The sequence below is a fragment of the Diadema antillarum genome, unplaced genomic scaffold, assembly GCF_040938485.1.
Source record: "Diadema antillarum isolate AM-2024a unplaced genomic scaffold, OU_Dant_1.0 seq00001629_RagTag, whole genome shotgun sequence".
Taxonomy (NCBI): Eukaryota; Metazoa; Echinodermata; class Echinoidea; order Diadematoida; family Diadematidae; genus Diadema; species Diadema antillarum.
Genome location: NW_027272338.1, coordinates 358403 through 376057, shown reverse-complemented (window position 1 = coordinate 376057; position 17655 = coordinate 358403). Strand labels below are relative to the sequence as shown.

General features: G+C 39.4%; 1 pseudogene; it reads left to right on the top strand.

The window, feature by feature from the left end:
* LOC139711243 (uncharacterized) overlaps positions 1-17655 on the top strand; it is a 94890-nt pseudogene that overhangs the window by 13194 nt on the left and 64041 nt on the right.

The window sequence follows — 17655 nt, the reverse complement described above, 5'->3', positions numbered from 1 at the left end:
CGGTTACAATTACAGTGTAAGTCCTACAACCACTTCCAACGACAGCCGGGTACGATTACTCTAGTAGAGGTTGTCTTCTCGGTGTATTCATTTTTCTGGGTTTTTTTTTTCTTTTTCCTTTTGCCTTTCTTTCATTTTACAACGAAATCCTTGAAATCAACAACTTTGACATAATTTCAACTTCCGAGTAATTTCGTGCTTTGCAATATAAGTTAGTTTGTTGAACTATGCACCGAGAGACAGCATTTACCGTGACCTTTATTTCCCCTTTAACTTAAACACAATATTCAATTGATATTGAGAGCAATTATCATGCACACGTTTAGTTTCTCAAAAGAAAAAGAAAATCAAACCTTTCCGCGATACCACTCCATCTGTGTTGCTATTCTATTTTAGTGGACTACCGAATGTGCTGTTGTTGTTTTCCACACCTTACAGCCAGAGGGAGCCTAGTTGTTATTCAGAAAGTCTATTTTGGTATTTCAGAATCTGGTTAGTAGAGGATTAAATTCATTGCGTGTCTTGTTTTGTGTAAATGGAGAAATAAATGAAATACGTCTTTGCTAGTGCTCTGAAAATAAACGCAAAGAAAAAGAGATATGAGCACTAAGTTGATAACACGGAAGTTGGATTAAATTGTTGGAGCCAAATAAGACTGATTTGTGTTCATACAATTTTGTTTGTACAGCTAATGCGCAGGGGCAGCGCAGACGACCGTTTGTCTTATTTTGTATCATCCTGCCAAACAAACCAAAGCGAACCAGAACAGCCTCCTGTACAGGCACACACATACACACACAAACACATCAAAAGCATATATATATACACACACACTCACACACACACACACACACACACACACACACACACACACACACACACACACACACATACACAAGAAGATGCGTTTTAACTCGTTTATGGCTGTGTTTATATTTCGATTTATGCTGTTATGATGAGGGGAAAAGAATTACTGGTACAATACACGACCTACAGACCCATTCCTTGTTATCATCAATAATTCATGTACTTGTTATGAGGATGAGGGAAAAGGTTACTGTTATATCAGACGACCTTTAGTTCGGCTTATCATCGATAAACGTGTACTTTCATTTCCTCTGTATACACTCTCAAGTGTCTGTACCATCAACACAAGTACTTTTAACCCAATAAATAATTCCTCCCATTTTGTATGAAACTGTGTCTGTGTTTACATCTGCCTTTCCCGTCCTGCTTTTCCCTCCTTCATATTTTAAAAGACGGTGCACCTGCCAGCGCGTACCAGGGCAGATTCTCTCTGCAAGTTTGAAAAAAAAAAAGATCTGTTGATGTTCCCTTTTTGTTTCTGGTATAGAATGTCCGGGTGATGAACGTTATTCCGAAGGTTTGTTAATCCGAAAATGAAATAAGGTTCGTCATTCCGGTGGTTCGTTGTTCCGAAACACACAAAGTCCGTATACCTATAAAACTTCGACAATCCGAAAGTGAAAAAAAGGGTTTGTTAATTCGAACATAATGTGACATTATTTCGAATGTTCGTAATTCCGAAAATGAAATAAGGTTCACTAGTATGAAGGATCGTTCATCCAAGAAATGAAAAGAGGGTGCGTAATAGGCCTACTTCCGAACCTTCGCAATTACGAACCTAATCTTTGAAGTGCGTTTAAGTCTGTACCTTCGACAAGTGTAGATTGACCCCAAGTGATGGTGGCATGCTTTACAAATGCTAGCATTTCCTCTAAAATGACGGATGATATCATGGGGTTTCTATGCCAAGATACCAGTTCTGTCTGTGAAACCGCAGTGCATGATATAGACCATGTCATTTTTCCACCACTGATGCTAAAGATACATGATTAGTTTGTGATAATGCAACATTCACTGACAAGTCGATTTCGATGGTATAAAGCTTTATCCTCTTTTCAAACACAGCAATGACCTTTCAATACTCTGGAAGATATTGAAATATTAATTAAAAAAACACTCAACATTATGAAACATTCCAGCAGACTACTCGTAACAGAACACACGCACACTGGCATGTCTAGTGTGATTCAGGGGACGATTAAGTTTTGTAGTTGTCGTGCATGGATAAATTGCGTTATTTCAGTCTCTAACTACTGTGATATTTACGAACACTAAGCCTGTCCTTTAAACCACCAGACTTCCACTTAGATATTCTATAGCACATGCAGATCGTGTGGGCTTAATGCATACTCATAATAGAACGTACTATACATGGCGATCGAAGGCTGCGGATTTTAATTATACGGTGGCGTGCTACCTACCCCGGGGGGATCCTCCGTATGATAACAACAATAACCGATCCGCCACATCAAAACAGTGGGGGACAGCCAGTCGGATCGGGTGGTGGGTAAATGATGATAGAACCTTTGGAAGTGGAAGTTTGGGATCCCGATCTATTATTACTCGGCATTTCCTTTCCTCCATGTGCTGGCGTACTGGCGAGGCATATGCCATGCGAAGAGAAACAAAAATATCAAAATACCTCCTCCTTATCCTGGTACAGGTGACAGAATAGAAAATAATCATCGGTGGCCATTACTTACACCAGGGGAAGAAGATCTCAAATTGAATAACAATCCATCAAAGGAAAACTCTTCTGCGAGAACAAGACTTCAAACTGTAGTTTTTTAGATTTTCACTAACGACGAAGAGCTCAATAAATTAACGTAGAAGCAGATATGGAAAATTCAGTCGAATTATGTATTCATGTCAAAGGTATGAAACAGAGAAAGAAAAATGTTGGGAATATTTTGGAATAATCACTTGGTGAAGAGAATGGGCTAAAGTTACTTAGTTATTAATCATGATTTTATGTTGTATCTTTATATTTCATCTTGTAATTGTGACCAATATTTCTTCATCTTAAGAAGATATTAAAGTTTTGATCCCATAACTTTATCTCTTTTTACGATGTTATGGGGGATAAATTTGACGCGTCTGTTACTCCTCAGTTTCTTTCAGTTTCCCCTTCTTGGGAGAGATTTCATTGAAACTTGAAAATATTATGGAGTTTCACTTTAAGACCAAGGTGGAGTGCATTCCGCGCCAGCGTTGTTCGAAGATTAGCTCGGCGCTCGCAGGTGTCGCTGAAACTCCTGATGTGCTTCACAAAATAACTTGATTGAATGTTTCATGATGTTTTATCCATTACAGTGTGCCAGAATTACAGATAGTGATTGTATTACAGCTTTTGAAATTGAGTACCTTATTATGATATACATCTTCCATGAAGAACTTTAGTGTGATAATCTCGTCTTTCTACGTTTTGGCACAGACACGGTATCCGACTGGAATATACAAGAAATAAAAAAACAACAAAAACAGCGGGAAATTTTCTCGTCAAAACTTTCAGTGTTTTTCTCGTCCCGTTCCAAGAGATATCTTTGGTTTTAAAAGTAACATTCGTTATTGGCATTCATTACGGACTCAATGCCTCAGAACTTTATTTCCTGCTCATGTTTTTATTTTCTGCCTTGATCAATGATTGTAAGCCATCGATTCGTGCGGTGCGAAGCTTTCTGTGTATCAGAAGGAGCTCAATTGCTCGATATTCTCCGCCTGATCTCAATGCGTACTCTTCTCCTGATACAGTGAGAGAAAACAAAAATAACGAATGCATGAATCGATTCTCATGTCATGTTTACACTACGTGTATCTCGCCCCCGGCTTTGTCAGCAGAAATAAATGAATTTATCCACAAATCTACAGCAGAAATCAAAGAGGGGGAAAAAAAGACTGAGCAATTTCACACCTCTGGCCTTTTGAACATTTTGTTACTGCCATCCTTCTTTATTTCTCTACAGTGAAAACACAAATAATAGTAACGAAAAACGAATCTATGTGCATTTGTCAAGATCCACTCTCACTAGTCGTCATTATCGTTCGAATTATCGATTGACCGGGATGAATCAAGATCTGCGGAATGAACCACGTCTAGCTGAGACAGGAACGTCTGTACGACCGACTCGACTGATGGATTTACAATTACCATAGTAACTGTGTATAGCCAAGGTTTGGGGGAAAGTCTCACGAAATCTCAACACTTAACTTTCCCGGAAAAAAAAGAAAACATCGCAAGATTGTCATTGTTTTGTTTGTTAGTTTGTTTTTGATGTGTCGTTTTCTGTTATTTTCTTTTATTTTTGTGTTTGTTTGGGGTTTTGCTAGTTTGATTGTTGTTGCTGTTTTGTTTTTGTTTTTGTTTCGCTTTGTTTTATTTTGTTTTATATTTGTTGTTGTTGTCGTCGTTTTTTATAAGAGCCTTACATCGGGCCATAAAGGGGTATTTGAACAAGAATTCTTGTTCCGCCAGTATCCACAATCTGGCCATTGGGGACTCTAATACGGTGCGCTGAGCACGCCTCCGAGCTGACTGTACTGAAGATGATAGATCTGTTTATGCCGTTGTCCTTCAATATCAGGCGAGATTAATGTAGGTTGGTCACTGCGGATGAGACAGTCTCATTGTCGACAGATAGAAACAGGCGTCCGACAAATGGGGGAAAAGGGAAAGAAAGAAAAGAAGACTATCTTAACAAAAAGGAAAAGGATTTGGATGATCTAATTAGGAAGAAAAGAAAACAGCAAACAGCAACATCGAATTTGTCGTGTTGTTGTCTTCCGCAGCGACGGAGATAAATGTGTTTCAGTAATTCCAAATGAGATTGTCAATGTCAACAGATAGAAACAAGACGCCTGATGGATTAAAACAAAGACATAACCATGAAAAATAACAACAAACAAAAAAGTAGAATATTTGGAATGATCTACTTTGGGAGAAAAATATGGGGGAAAGATAAAAACCGAGGGGACGAGGAAAGGATTCGCTACTTCTGCCACGTCTGCGAATGCTCAAATGAAACAAAAGCAAAGGAAATTATTTAAGATAATGTCAAAGTTCAGAAAAAAGCAGAACGCAGAGCATATTGGGTATGAAAAGCAAAAACAGTAATACCGTATATCTCGAAACAACAAACAGTTGTCTTTAAAGGAGAGATTGGAGGTTCCGCTTATTCTTGGCTAAAATACAGAGAAAAAAGGCCTTGCCTCTCACCGCCGAATTTAAATCGGCGGTAATAATCATAAGGACAGTCAGTGATGAGTGGATATTTTGTTAATGATCATTAATATTGTCACCGACATCGTCAAAAGCATTAATGGGATGAAACATATGAGATACTGCTCCTGCTGACGATGAACATGAATATGAAAATCCAGTCTCAGTCTTCTGTCCACTATTGTGAAAAGCTCCTTGGTCCAGCAATATCCAGTCATAACAACGGGTTCGGCCGACGAAGAACGTTTGATGAAATCAAAGATGACAGTGTCCACCGCCATGCAGATCGACAGCTATGTCGGAGATGTTATCATTTACTGTTATGGCTAGATGGTATAAGCGAAAACAACACTGAGGAAATACTTCATGAAGACAGTGAAAGTGATACGGGTATATAATTAGAATGTCTCAAGCAAAAATGCAGCTTAGGTCATAGTATCAATGACAATGTTCCCTCACCCCCATCTCTGACTTTATTCTGCTACATTAAAAAAAGACTTTCACATGATTATGTTACCTTCGCGTATTGATTTTAATAAAGTTATCTAATTGAAATGATTCACCTCAAATAGATTGTGATTGTTGCTTCATTGCCATCACCTCGTTGTTCGTTTCGTTATTATAATTGATGGTAGTCGTTCAATTCAATTCAATTTTATTTTATTTTCCATTCATGCATTTTGTGGGATGGAACACCCTTGTCAGCCAAAGGCTGGTTTTCAGAGGAGTCCACACAGGTTTAGAAAAGGGAACAAATAACAACAAGGCCTTAAAATACAACCAACATTAACAAAAACAAGGGCCTGTGAGAATGAAATTCAAATACGGAAGAAAAAAATCGGCATTGCTGATATATCTTTACTGTGGACTGATGAGTGCAAATGAAAAGGGTTGGTATGTTAGTATACTCTGTTATATCGGGTTACGCATCATACATTCAAAGCTATTTTATTCATGTAGTTGTTTTTTAAATGTTTTTTAATGTTTTTTTAATGCAGTAAAGGAAGTCGTTGTTGGTATTGCTCCTGATGTTGCTTGTTCCATGTACCTTTGCCTCAAGCTCCCGCTAACCCCTCGGTGACACGTGGATCCAATTGCGTCTTCGTGACAAGTGCCAGTAAACAGCAGGCGTGACTCCATGCCGTGATCAAACGTGCGCCCAGCTCTCGCCGCTTTTAACACTCGAATTTGTCCTCCGTCTGCGTGCAAATAGCTGCCTCGGAAAACACTTCGTTCTTCCCCACGCTGCATAGATGACTTAAAGTGAAAATCTGCTCGATATGACCAAAGTCGTAATTTAATGAATGTAACTAAATCACTTGTAATACACAGAACGACGAATCTATCTAATAAACGGATTTTCTTAATAACTCATGGAGTGATAGAATTTCACTGTCATGTTTTTACGAAACAGATTTAGCTACCAATTATTCATTTACACTCGGTTAGGTAATGATGTCATTGCCTTACAAATATCCCAATGATTTGAAACAAACAAACTCTTCCTCAATTGTTTTGGTTGCAAGGAATTAAGGAAATATATCTTGACATCAAATGTAGGTATTCTGGCGAGTAGTTATTGATAACGATGACTTTTAAAATGTTGTCAACAAAAACAAGATATTTTTGATGCAATAACATAGGAAGTGTCATGATTCATAAAAATAATCAGTTTATGAATTTACATCCTGATATGTGACCACTACCACTATCTCTTCGAAACGCATGAATATGGACATATTTCAGACTTTTATACGTTTGACAGCACATGCTTTACGACTCTGCTTGTTTGGATTGACTCCAAATTATAGCTAAGTCAACTTGATCATTGAGCAGAGGTTCCCTTTAAAGTCTCGGTTCCATTTCCGTCTCATATCTTGCAGCGATAATGGTTTCCTTATACCATAAACACACAGAAGAAATATCGTGCTGGGCCCTTAACAGTAACATCGGTCGGTCCCCTTGTTGTGTGCCTCCGTACAATTCGACTCCCGTCGACTCGGTCGTGAGTGTTCTCCCCCTCCATGCTTGACAACAACCCCCTCCGAAGTCGCGAATATTGAAACTGTTATAATACACCATGTATACATGTCGATGTCACGTCAAATGTAATGTCTCGGGGAATAGTGTCAGTAGTTTCTTCAAGTGTCCTCGCTTTACTTACCATATCATAATGTTGTGTTCTATAATGCATGTCGTAAAGAGTTATTTTGAAGGCATGATAGCCAGTACTGTCATATCTGTAAATGTATATGTATTTTTTAACATCAAAATTGCTATTTAACGATACAATTTCAATGGACAATGCATGGATACAATACGATACGAATGGATAATGGATAATGGATATAATACGATACAATTTCAGTGGATCTGACTGAAAGCCGCGAAGCATGCCTGTGACCGCGTTAGTGTACAGTTTCGTAAAATCATGGAAAAAATAACAATGCAAGTCTTTTATCTTAAATTTATGACGGGTCGTAATGCAACTTATACTCTCTGTTGCTTGATTTTATTTCATTTCTTCAAGTTAGCTTGAAAATGGATTGACTTTTCTTTTTAAATATCTATCGTGGTGCAGACTGCAAGTTGCCTTCATAATATGAGGGCTAACGTCCTTTTACATGGTAGCTCCCCTGTCCTCCTCAACAAAAACTCATTTGAAGTACAAGGCCCACAAAGTATTTCTGTTACTGTAAGCTCTTATATCCGATAAAGGTGGGGCATCATTTAGGTAGGACAAATCTTTTCATGGACGAATAGCCGAAGTAAAACTCCCGGGGGCTTCCCGCGGCGTTTCCATGCTCATAGCATTAACCCACCGCGGATTTGTACGCATCGTAATGATTGGCAAAACGTGCTCTTTGGCCGACAAAGATCGAACCGACTCAGAAACCAAGCATTTTCATCACCCCACCAGCTCGCCCGTGCAGTAAGCAGCACAAATCGACACAGGCTTTTCGCACGGCGAAATGGGTTTTTCTTTCGTGTACGAAGTGCTTGGGTCAACGTACTTGGGCATCGACACTACAGAAAGCCAATCCTGACCCTAGAACCACGGGGGAACGCTAGAGGTTTTTTGGCGCTTTACCTGAGTAAATTTGCATGGAATAATGTTTTATTCATCATTCCCGATTTTTATTTCAACACGACCGTTGATATGAATCTACGAATGGTCCACTAAAGATTTGTCAGTGCATTATAATGATATAAAATGAAAAATATTCACATGTCAATCAAAACGAAGAAAAAGAATCAAAAAGTGCGTTCTGAGTGCAGTGCGGGTGGCAGATGGTTGTTTTCGAATGGCACTCTGTCTGTTACCATGCTTTAAAAGAAAAAAAAAACCGAACAGAACGATCTTTTTATGTATTTAAAAATCAGTCCATTTGGTCGTTTTCCACATGGCAGAACATATTGATATCAGCTGATTGAACAGGTGATGACGTTTTACGTTGTGTCATCATACAGAGTTGGCTAGAAAATGAGAGAGGGGGTGTACACACAAACACACACATGCATATGACAGCACTTTGTCTTTGTCTCTTCATATAGCTTCATGTGAAAAACTTGACAGGTAATAATCCATTTCTTTTTTCATGAATGAGGGTCATTTATAGTAATATCGGGTTGTGTTGTGTAGCAATATGTGACACGAACGAAAAGAAAATTGAAGATGGCATCTATAGCTAAGATGTATTTTACTTCAAGAAAAACATGATCAGCTGATGATGATAACATTTGGGAAAGGAGTGATTTTTTTGTTGTTGTTGTTGTTGATAAGAAATCGTCGGATCAGTTCAACAAGCACACAATCCTTCTTCATTCTTACGATGTTTGCATGTGTTTCTCGTTATGAATAGCGTCCTGAGGATTAGTGTGGTCGTAGTTTGATGCAAACCATTCAGAAACGTACAACTATACTGTGGTAGCTGTTGGCGTCTCATCTTGCCCGATAAGTAGGGTAAAGCGGTGATAATCTTGCTCGCTTCTCTGGTCGCTTTTGGGCGAGTAAACATCCCAGAGGTTAACTCACGCACGGAGTGTGAACAATTCCTGCAGGATGCAACAAAATGCACACGATTGCCCCTCTTCAAATACCCCTCCCCCTCTTTCACTCTCTCGCCACACACACGTACACACACACACACCAAAACACATACTACACATGTTCCCTCCCTACCCCCCCCCCCCTCCATCTCTTGCTCTGAGAGGAATATATACGGATTCCGCTTTTCTCCCGAAGGAGAAGGGGGTCTCGAGGAACCCACTCTGGTTCAGTAAAGTCGGATCCAAATCTGTCTCAAACACGCCGCTCATCCTGGTCATTTAGGCGTTTGTAGAATTGGACGGAAGGTAGATCAATTCCAAGGTGTTTGAATGTAAAAGCCATTGTTGTTGTTGGACTATGATGATGATGATGACGATGATGATGATGATGAGGAGGAGGAGTGTGAGGATGATGATGAGGATGATGATGAGGATGATGATGAATATCGTGATGATGATGAAGATCGTGATAGAGATGATGGTGATAATGATGATGATGATGATGATGATGATAATGATGATGATGATGGTGATGATGATGATGATGATAATGATAATAATGATGATGATAATGATGATGATGATGGTGATGAAGATGATGCTGAAGATTAAGATGTTGGTAATGATAACGATGATGATGATGATGAATTTCAGTTTTACTCGCAATTTCTTGTTGTATCTATGGTTTGTTCTTTCTAGTTAATGGGATAACGGAGATACAGCATACCAACACCTTTCTATCTCGGTTATCTATCCCTGCCCCCCCCCCCCCCATCATGTGTTTTCCCTTCTGCCGTGCACACACACACACACACACACACACACATACACACACACACACATACACACACACACACGCACACACACATACACACACACGCGGCATACGCATCCCTACCTCACAGGCACACGACAGTTACCCACTGTGTTTAGCGTGTCAACATAAGAAGCCTTGCCCCCTCTGGTCCCAACGTTTACACTGTAGAATCCGCTCCAGGCAAACTTACTTTTTATCTTTTCTCCCCGGAAATAAACCTCTCTCAAACCTTTCTGTGGGTGCCATGGGAGCAGCGTTCTCGCCGATGACAAGGATATCATCTTCCATGAACCGGAGCTTAACCAGCAGCCCACCGCTTTAATCGACAGTGACCTTTTTACCGCTCATCACTGCCTTACACAGGATTACCCCCCCCCCCCCTCATGCTATCTTATTTTCATATACTCCCAAAATATCAAAAGTTAGTAAAAATGTATGTGATAATTATGAAATGTTATGATTGTACAGGGATAGGTCATGTATATGTGATTGCAATAATATTTCTAATTTGAACAAAATGTGACAAATGAATTTGGTAGCATTTGTTGTCCATAACGACATGTTTGTAATTGGGATGACGATTACAATAATGATAATGACAACAGTTATAACAATAATGACGATAATGATGAATATGATGAATATGATATTAATCATAAGAAGATACCGAATATTATACAGATTAAAAGAAAACAAAGTGTAATGCTCTATTACAACTCTAAGGGCGCAGAGACATCAAACACGGAAAAATGGGAAAACGATGAGAAACTAATTATGTGACCGTGCATCACAAAGCGAACAAAAAGTCGCACCCCTTCATTGTACGTGAGGACTCAAAAAAGCTGAAATCGGTGAACCGAGTCAATCTTGAGTTTTTATATTTTCTGAAAGAGCTATCCTTCTTCTACATCATTCTTTAGTTTGGGATCATAACTTGAATGGGTAAGTGTGTTTTTTTGCAGTTTTTACAACCCTTTTTGGGGGGAGAATAGAATGATCAGGTATGTCTCAGAGTCCCCTTTTCATTTCGTGAAATCCTTTACACACTCTTCACTTTCAAGTCTATTAACTTTTGAAAGGATACTGCTTTGAAAGTTTGTATCAATCATGGACAGAATGTGTTAACAGAACATGTACAATTTCAGCCTAATCTGATAATCCCTTCATTGTTGTTGCTCCGGTGGTTTACATCCTGTGTTTTGTCCCTTTCATTGCATGGCTAGCACTGCTTGGTAAAGATTAAGCGCTTGAATAGACCTGATAGACCTTGTACTTCAGAGCCTCTTTTCTCAGTTCACACTTTTCCACATTGTGTGCTTTCTTTTTTAGTATTTATATCGGTTAGGGGTGTCCATTTGAATTGAGTTATACATCATTTTAAAGCTTAGAATCTGCTCTTTAAGAATCTGCCCTTAACTGAAAATCCAGGTCTGGCGACTTTCTGTTGGTTTTGTGGTGCAGGGTCACTACTTCAACGTTAAAATGCAAGTACCAATTGGGTGAATAGGACATTGTAAAGAAAATGAAAGTTCCTGTAACAGCAATGACAAGCAATATTTGCCTTAATATTCCCTACATTCTCTCCCAAATAAATATTCAGACAAATCTCTCAAGTATGTTGCACTTTTTCCATGTCACCAGTTGCCGGTACTACCCATATTTTCCCGCCAGCCTGGCCACTATACGTCAAATATTATATTACTGAGATTCGTGAACACCACACGATTTAGCCAGATTTGTGACATTTCAAACAAAGCTAGCCGAAGTGAATAATGAAGAACGATGTTGATTCCATATTTATTTCAATATTCCGTAATTGAGGTCGCACCTCAGAATATTATGCAAACATTTTCTTCCTCCCTGTGGTTTGACAAACACGTTTTTGAGATGTGAGGGAAAACTGTGTTGTGTGAGCGCGAGAAATTAAGGGCTTTTTACACTTGTGTTTCTTAACCCCGGACTTTCTCTGACCCAGGACTATCGTTAGTCCCGTACCAATTTTTTCAGCTTTTTACACTCGCCAATTAGTCCCGTACTATCTCTTGTCCGGGGCTAAGGAGAAAACTGACCTTTTTACACTCGTATTTCTTAGCCCCGGACTTTCCAAACCACATGAATATTCATAATTACGCTGTGTACTGTACACGTACACGCACGCACCGGCAGCACTTGATTACCTCGTTTCTGATTGGTCAGTGAGGGTCGGACTTCGTCTCCGTCGCTTAGCCCAGGATTATTTTTTCGTTCTGTTTACACTCACTTGCTTGGCACCGCAATTGCGGTGCTAGCACCGCAATTGCGGTGCTAACCCCTGCTATTTTGCAGGGCCAGATAGTACCGTACTATCGGTGGGGCTAGCCCACTTTGGCAAAAACGAGTGTAAACAGAAAGTGGGCTAAGGATAGTCCCGTACCAACGGTGGGGCTAAGCCCCCCCCCCCCCCTTAGCCCCACCGTTGGTCCGCGGCTAAGCAAAATTTTACAAGTGTAAAAAGCCCTTGATGAGAGGACCAAATAGGTTGTTTATTCAACCGGCACTCCACGAACCACAAACATTTTAGTGCCCGCGTCTGAAGAAAATGAAAGCTTCTGTTATTTACAAAGCGGTTACGTTATAACAAGATTTACTGGTTCTTGGGGTGTCAATCAAACTTCATACAGAGAAGATATATTGTCAGGTAAAATCGGGTTTTTCCTCTTCCTTTCCTCTTCCTATATCCGTTACTTATGATGTGACCATGACACCTCCACATGTACTGTGTTCAACTTATACACATGCATATAATTGTACATACATACTTACATAAATCTTCCTTTGCTGTGAGAATAATAGTGTGTGTGGATGTATGTATATACGTTGCTTACAAGTGCACACACACACACATACACACACACACGTTTTAATGCGATCAGTGACCATTACAATATTTTCGTCAAACTGATGTACGAGTGTTTGAGACAGGACAGATTATATGTTGATCTCATTAGAAGGCAGCATCCTGCAAATCTTGAAATGTCTGTGACTGGTGCAGGTTGAGAGCAGAGCTTCCGTTCGTTCAACCCATGTTGGCGTTTCTTTTTCCAAGTCAGAAGAGCTAGTCTTGACTCTTCAGACCGTGTTTGAACCGTGATGTGAGTTCGTTGGTGTTTCAACAGATTATTTTATTCGAAGACAGTAACATCCAATCTTTATTTCAGTCTCGAAATATGTAGATATGATTTCTTTCTTGCTTTTTATTGTTTCATGCTAATGTATAAAAGAGTAGCAACATAAACTGTCGGTCACTAACCACTAGTGTTTGAAGCGGCATTCCGTGTATTCGAAGATCTTGTTTCCGCTCTGAGTGACAGAATCCGCGAATGTTACATCTAATCTGGATATCGAGGCGGACTGCTTTCTTCCGCACTTTTTACACGAGGCGTCCGCCGAGACTGGTAAAATATGTTGAATGTTCGGTCCCACTGGAAGAATCCTAAATAGCCGATTCTTCAAAACGTCCACCACAGTTATGCATGCGACTTTTAATCTGTTGTCTCTGTTAAACATGGCTGCATGAGGCAGATAAAAGATTTACTGAGAGTTTTTTGTTTCCACTGTATGAACTGTCAGCATCATTTCAGACGTCACCGTTGGAATCTACTTTTTTCACGAGATCGAAATTCTCTTCCCTTGTTCACATCATTGACCTAGTTTGTTTTTTTCTACATTATTCTAACTAGATGTTCGTAGAATAAGGACAGGTGGAATTCGGAGTATACTCGGTGATATAGGACCTACTAAAACAAGATGGTTTGGTATCATTGAGTTTATAGGTCATGATCTGTTCCATATATATTTTCTCTGATTTTTTTTTCATTTTGCTCTTTCATGAACTGGGAAATTGTAAACTGAATCTGCTGAAATATCACGTTCAAATGGCCTGTGATTCAGTTGAGATCTTGCCTGTGTGTAATGACGTAATTGATTTTGATTGATTAATTTAATTGTTTTGAGATCTATTGACAATAATTGAGGTGATGCCGGTGTAAGGAGAATAAAATGAATATGTATTATTTCTATTGCATGTTTATTGTCACTTATATCAACGAGCAGAGATACCATTGCTATGTAGTGGTTTAGTTTCTCAATTTCCCAGTCTAAAATCTCCACTTTTTCTTGATTGCGAAGTAAGATGAACTAAAAACTTTCAGATGATGATTGTCTGTGGTGTCTGTCTGCGATTTCCCCTCATTCAATAGTCATGAAGGGTACAAGGCTGTGTGTGATCGTAATGGGGATGATTTGTGTGTGCAGACGTGTTTCTTGGCAACAGCGTCTTCTTTCTTTATCTCTATCTCTATCTCTCTCTCTTCTTCTTCTTCTTCTTCTTCTTCTTCTTTTCTTCTCCTCCTCCTTCTTCTTCTTCTTCTTCTTCTTCTCCTTCTTCTTCTTCTTCTTCTTCTTCTTGTTCGTCAGGAAATTCTCTTTCATATTCTCTTTCATCTTCATTTTCTTCTTTTAATACCCTCTCATCTGCATTTTTCGGATTCCGTTTCTGTATTTTTGCTCATAATACTGACGTTTGGTATTCCCGGTGTAGACAAAGCGTGCAAGTGACTGAGTGTAGCTGCTGTATAACTTATAAGTACACTGTACTACGTCTGTCTTACATAATTATACAATAGTGTTGTTACCTTGTGTTTGTGAGTGTATATACGTTTGTGTTGTTTTTTTTTGGGGGGGGGGTGATTGTAGGTGGTGGTGGTGGTGGTGTGTGTGTTTGTGTGTGTGTGTGTGTGTATGTGTGTGTGTGTGAGAGAGAGTGTGTATTCCATAGAGTGCAGTTCATTACAACATCAAGCTAATGGGCTGAAACATGACTTAACAGCAATGTAAAAAGTAATCCAAAGAGGTATGTTCAAAGAATATAGAAATATAGTGAAATTATCATCATGCTTTTATGCCTAAATCTGTGAAAATTTCTCGTAAATCATTCCACCATCAATGAAACCAACGATGAAAACATTAGTCCCCGACGCAATGGTTAATTACCCATCAATGGCCAACAGTGGGCCATCAAACGTGACACCACATTTGCATCTTGATACACCAGTCTCGTCTGTTTCAATAAAGTTTCAGTTCGGGAGAATCATACAGTTTGTCCAAAAAAATAAATTTGTATATATATATATATATATATATATATATATATATCGACATCTGCACAATAAGCAAGGCAGTATGTCTTATGCAACTCCGCGCACGAGTTGAAAACAGACGATATTCACCCAGTCGTTCTGTAAACAGAAACAAAAAAAAACAAGGGAAAAGGATTCCTCCAACAGAAAATGACTACAGCAAGGTACTTTAGATGTGCTCTGACATCACCACAAGGAGAAGTCTTCCGGTAAAGGCTCTCACAGTCTGATGATGGAGATGAACGCATATATTAAGAATTTGACAGATGATCATCATTTCTTTTAATCAGATTGGATTCAATTTGATTACAGGTCAGCTGCCTTCAAGTCTTCGCTTTTATTTCGACCATTTTATAAAATTATTATTTTCAGCAATGTTGTATGAACCAGAGATGCTTAAACTCTATTTGTCATGATAACAATCAGGGCAATAGGAAAGAGTGTGTGCAGTTGCCTCCCTATTCGCATTTTCAGAGTGTCTTATTATATTACACAATTCTATATACTTTTTTTACACCAGGAATGCAAACAAAGAAATTGTAAATTATCTTTAAATGAATCATTTTGAAATCAAGAGGACTAAAACTTCAAAAACATAGATCAATATGGGCAATGGGAATTATCTCCCGACAGCTCCCTCACAAAAAAAAAACAACAGAATCCTGCGTACGATCATGTTAACATTTATCTAGCACTCTTCTGCATGTCAATGATTGTTTAACATAGAATGTAACCTCTGTGTATATCATATACAAGTACAATGTATTTTATGCTCCTCTCGTACCAGCTATTATGAAGCATGCCCCGCTTTACATTATACTCCGACGAACAATAAAGGAACAGCTGTTGTGATACTGCTATCGTTATTACGTAACCGCCGTTGATTGGAAAAGTGTCGTTAAACGTTTTACCCGCTAGTCCTCGATTGATTACGAGCGCAACTGCGTGTGTAGTCGTTTTACATGTCATGTACGCCGCACTGTATCGTATTTCATTAGCACGAAAAGTACGGTAGAACATTACTGTCCTTGTTTTCTTCTCCTTCTTCTTCATTGAATGTCGGGAAGCTTCGCTGGTTTACATTCCGACTTCAGTACGTGTAATGATAGGATAGCCTGTGTTTGTTCAAGTGAGTTATTACGGTATACAAACAGAAGCGTCTGGAGCACTTGTGGTCAGTATTAGACACATCAATGCCAGCTGATCTGTCAGCCGCCAGGGTGGGTGGGGAGGGAGGAGGGGGATGGGCATGAGAGAAGGTTTGTACATGGCCAATCCCAGCTGATGCCAATTAATCGTATCCATTGGTCAGCGGGTTCAGTTAGCTACGTTTTACGGGGGGCCTGGGTAAACGATGACTTGATATCTTCATTAGATTGCCGAGCGTTGAGCCGCCGACAACTCTCTCCGCCCGATCGATACTCTACGTGTCTGCCGGGGATTTGGAATGGACTAGCCTTTGTTTCCAGACCTCAGTTTCAAATTGTTGCATTCTTCGGCAAACTCGTCAAAGGAAAAAAAAATATGCACATTTGGATTGATGTTAAGAGGATTTGGACTGACAAATAAAAAGTATTTGATGTCTTGGAAATTTTCAATCAAGTCATCAGGATCACCTATAATTCTAACTTCAATGCGATCTTGTCATGATAGATAACACCGTAATTGCGTAACAGTTGTTGTCTCTGCCCAATAGGATTTTAGTGGCAGATTTGTTTCTGTCGACACGCTTGCTCTTTAACTGAAAAGCTGTTCCGAAATATTGTGCTCAATATTCGAAAGGGTAGTAGCCCTCGAACTGTGATAGACCGTAAACTTTGAATACCTGTCACCAGCGAATTAAGAGCTCTGGTAAAGGGGTTAAGACTTGAAGTTGCTTCAACCATAGTCACAATGGTACTTGATTTTAGTGCGCGAAGTAGAATAAACTGACACCCTTTTCTCCCATGCCCCCACCACAACCACACCTCCCTGCCGTTTTCTCGAATATTCTACCTCTGACTGTTCGAGATAAAGGAGAGATCGAGTGAGATTAATTAGTGATCCCCCTTTTACAAGACATCGGCAATTAGCGTTGACGTGTATGGGATTGCACGTTGTCTTCACCCCTCTCCGATAGCCCACCCCTGTTAGGAACATGCAATTTCGCTCCATACATTATTCATGTCGTCCACACTTCAAATTTGTCACTCTACTCAGAATTGATATCTAAAATAGATATCTGTTTATGTTCCTTGTCTCCTTTTTTTCAGAAGGGTGGCAACTTTATCCATATTGCTTTCCTATTTCTTCGCAAACATCTTTCTATTCTTCTCCTTCTCCTCCATATCCTCATCCTCCTTTTTCATCAGATGAATGTTACCTATATATATATTTGGGTTTTTTCTTTTCTTTTTTTGCGGAGAAGCCTAGACTAGACTGCGGCTACATATGCGTCAATCGCATAATTGTTCACACCCTCGTGATTTGTATTCTGCTGTCTAAATCACTAGCGGAATCACTATGAAGTTTTAATAAAGCGCCTGAGA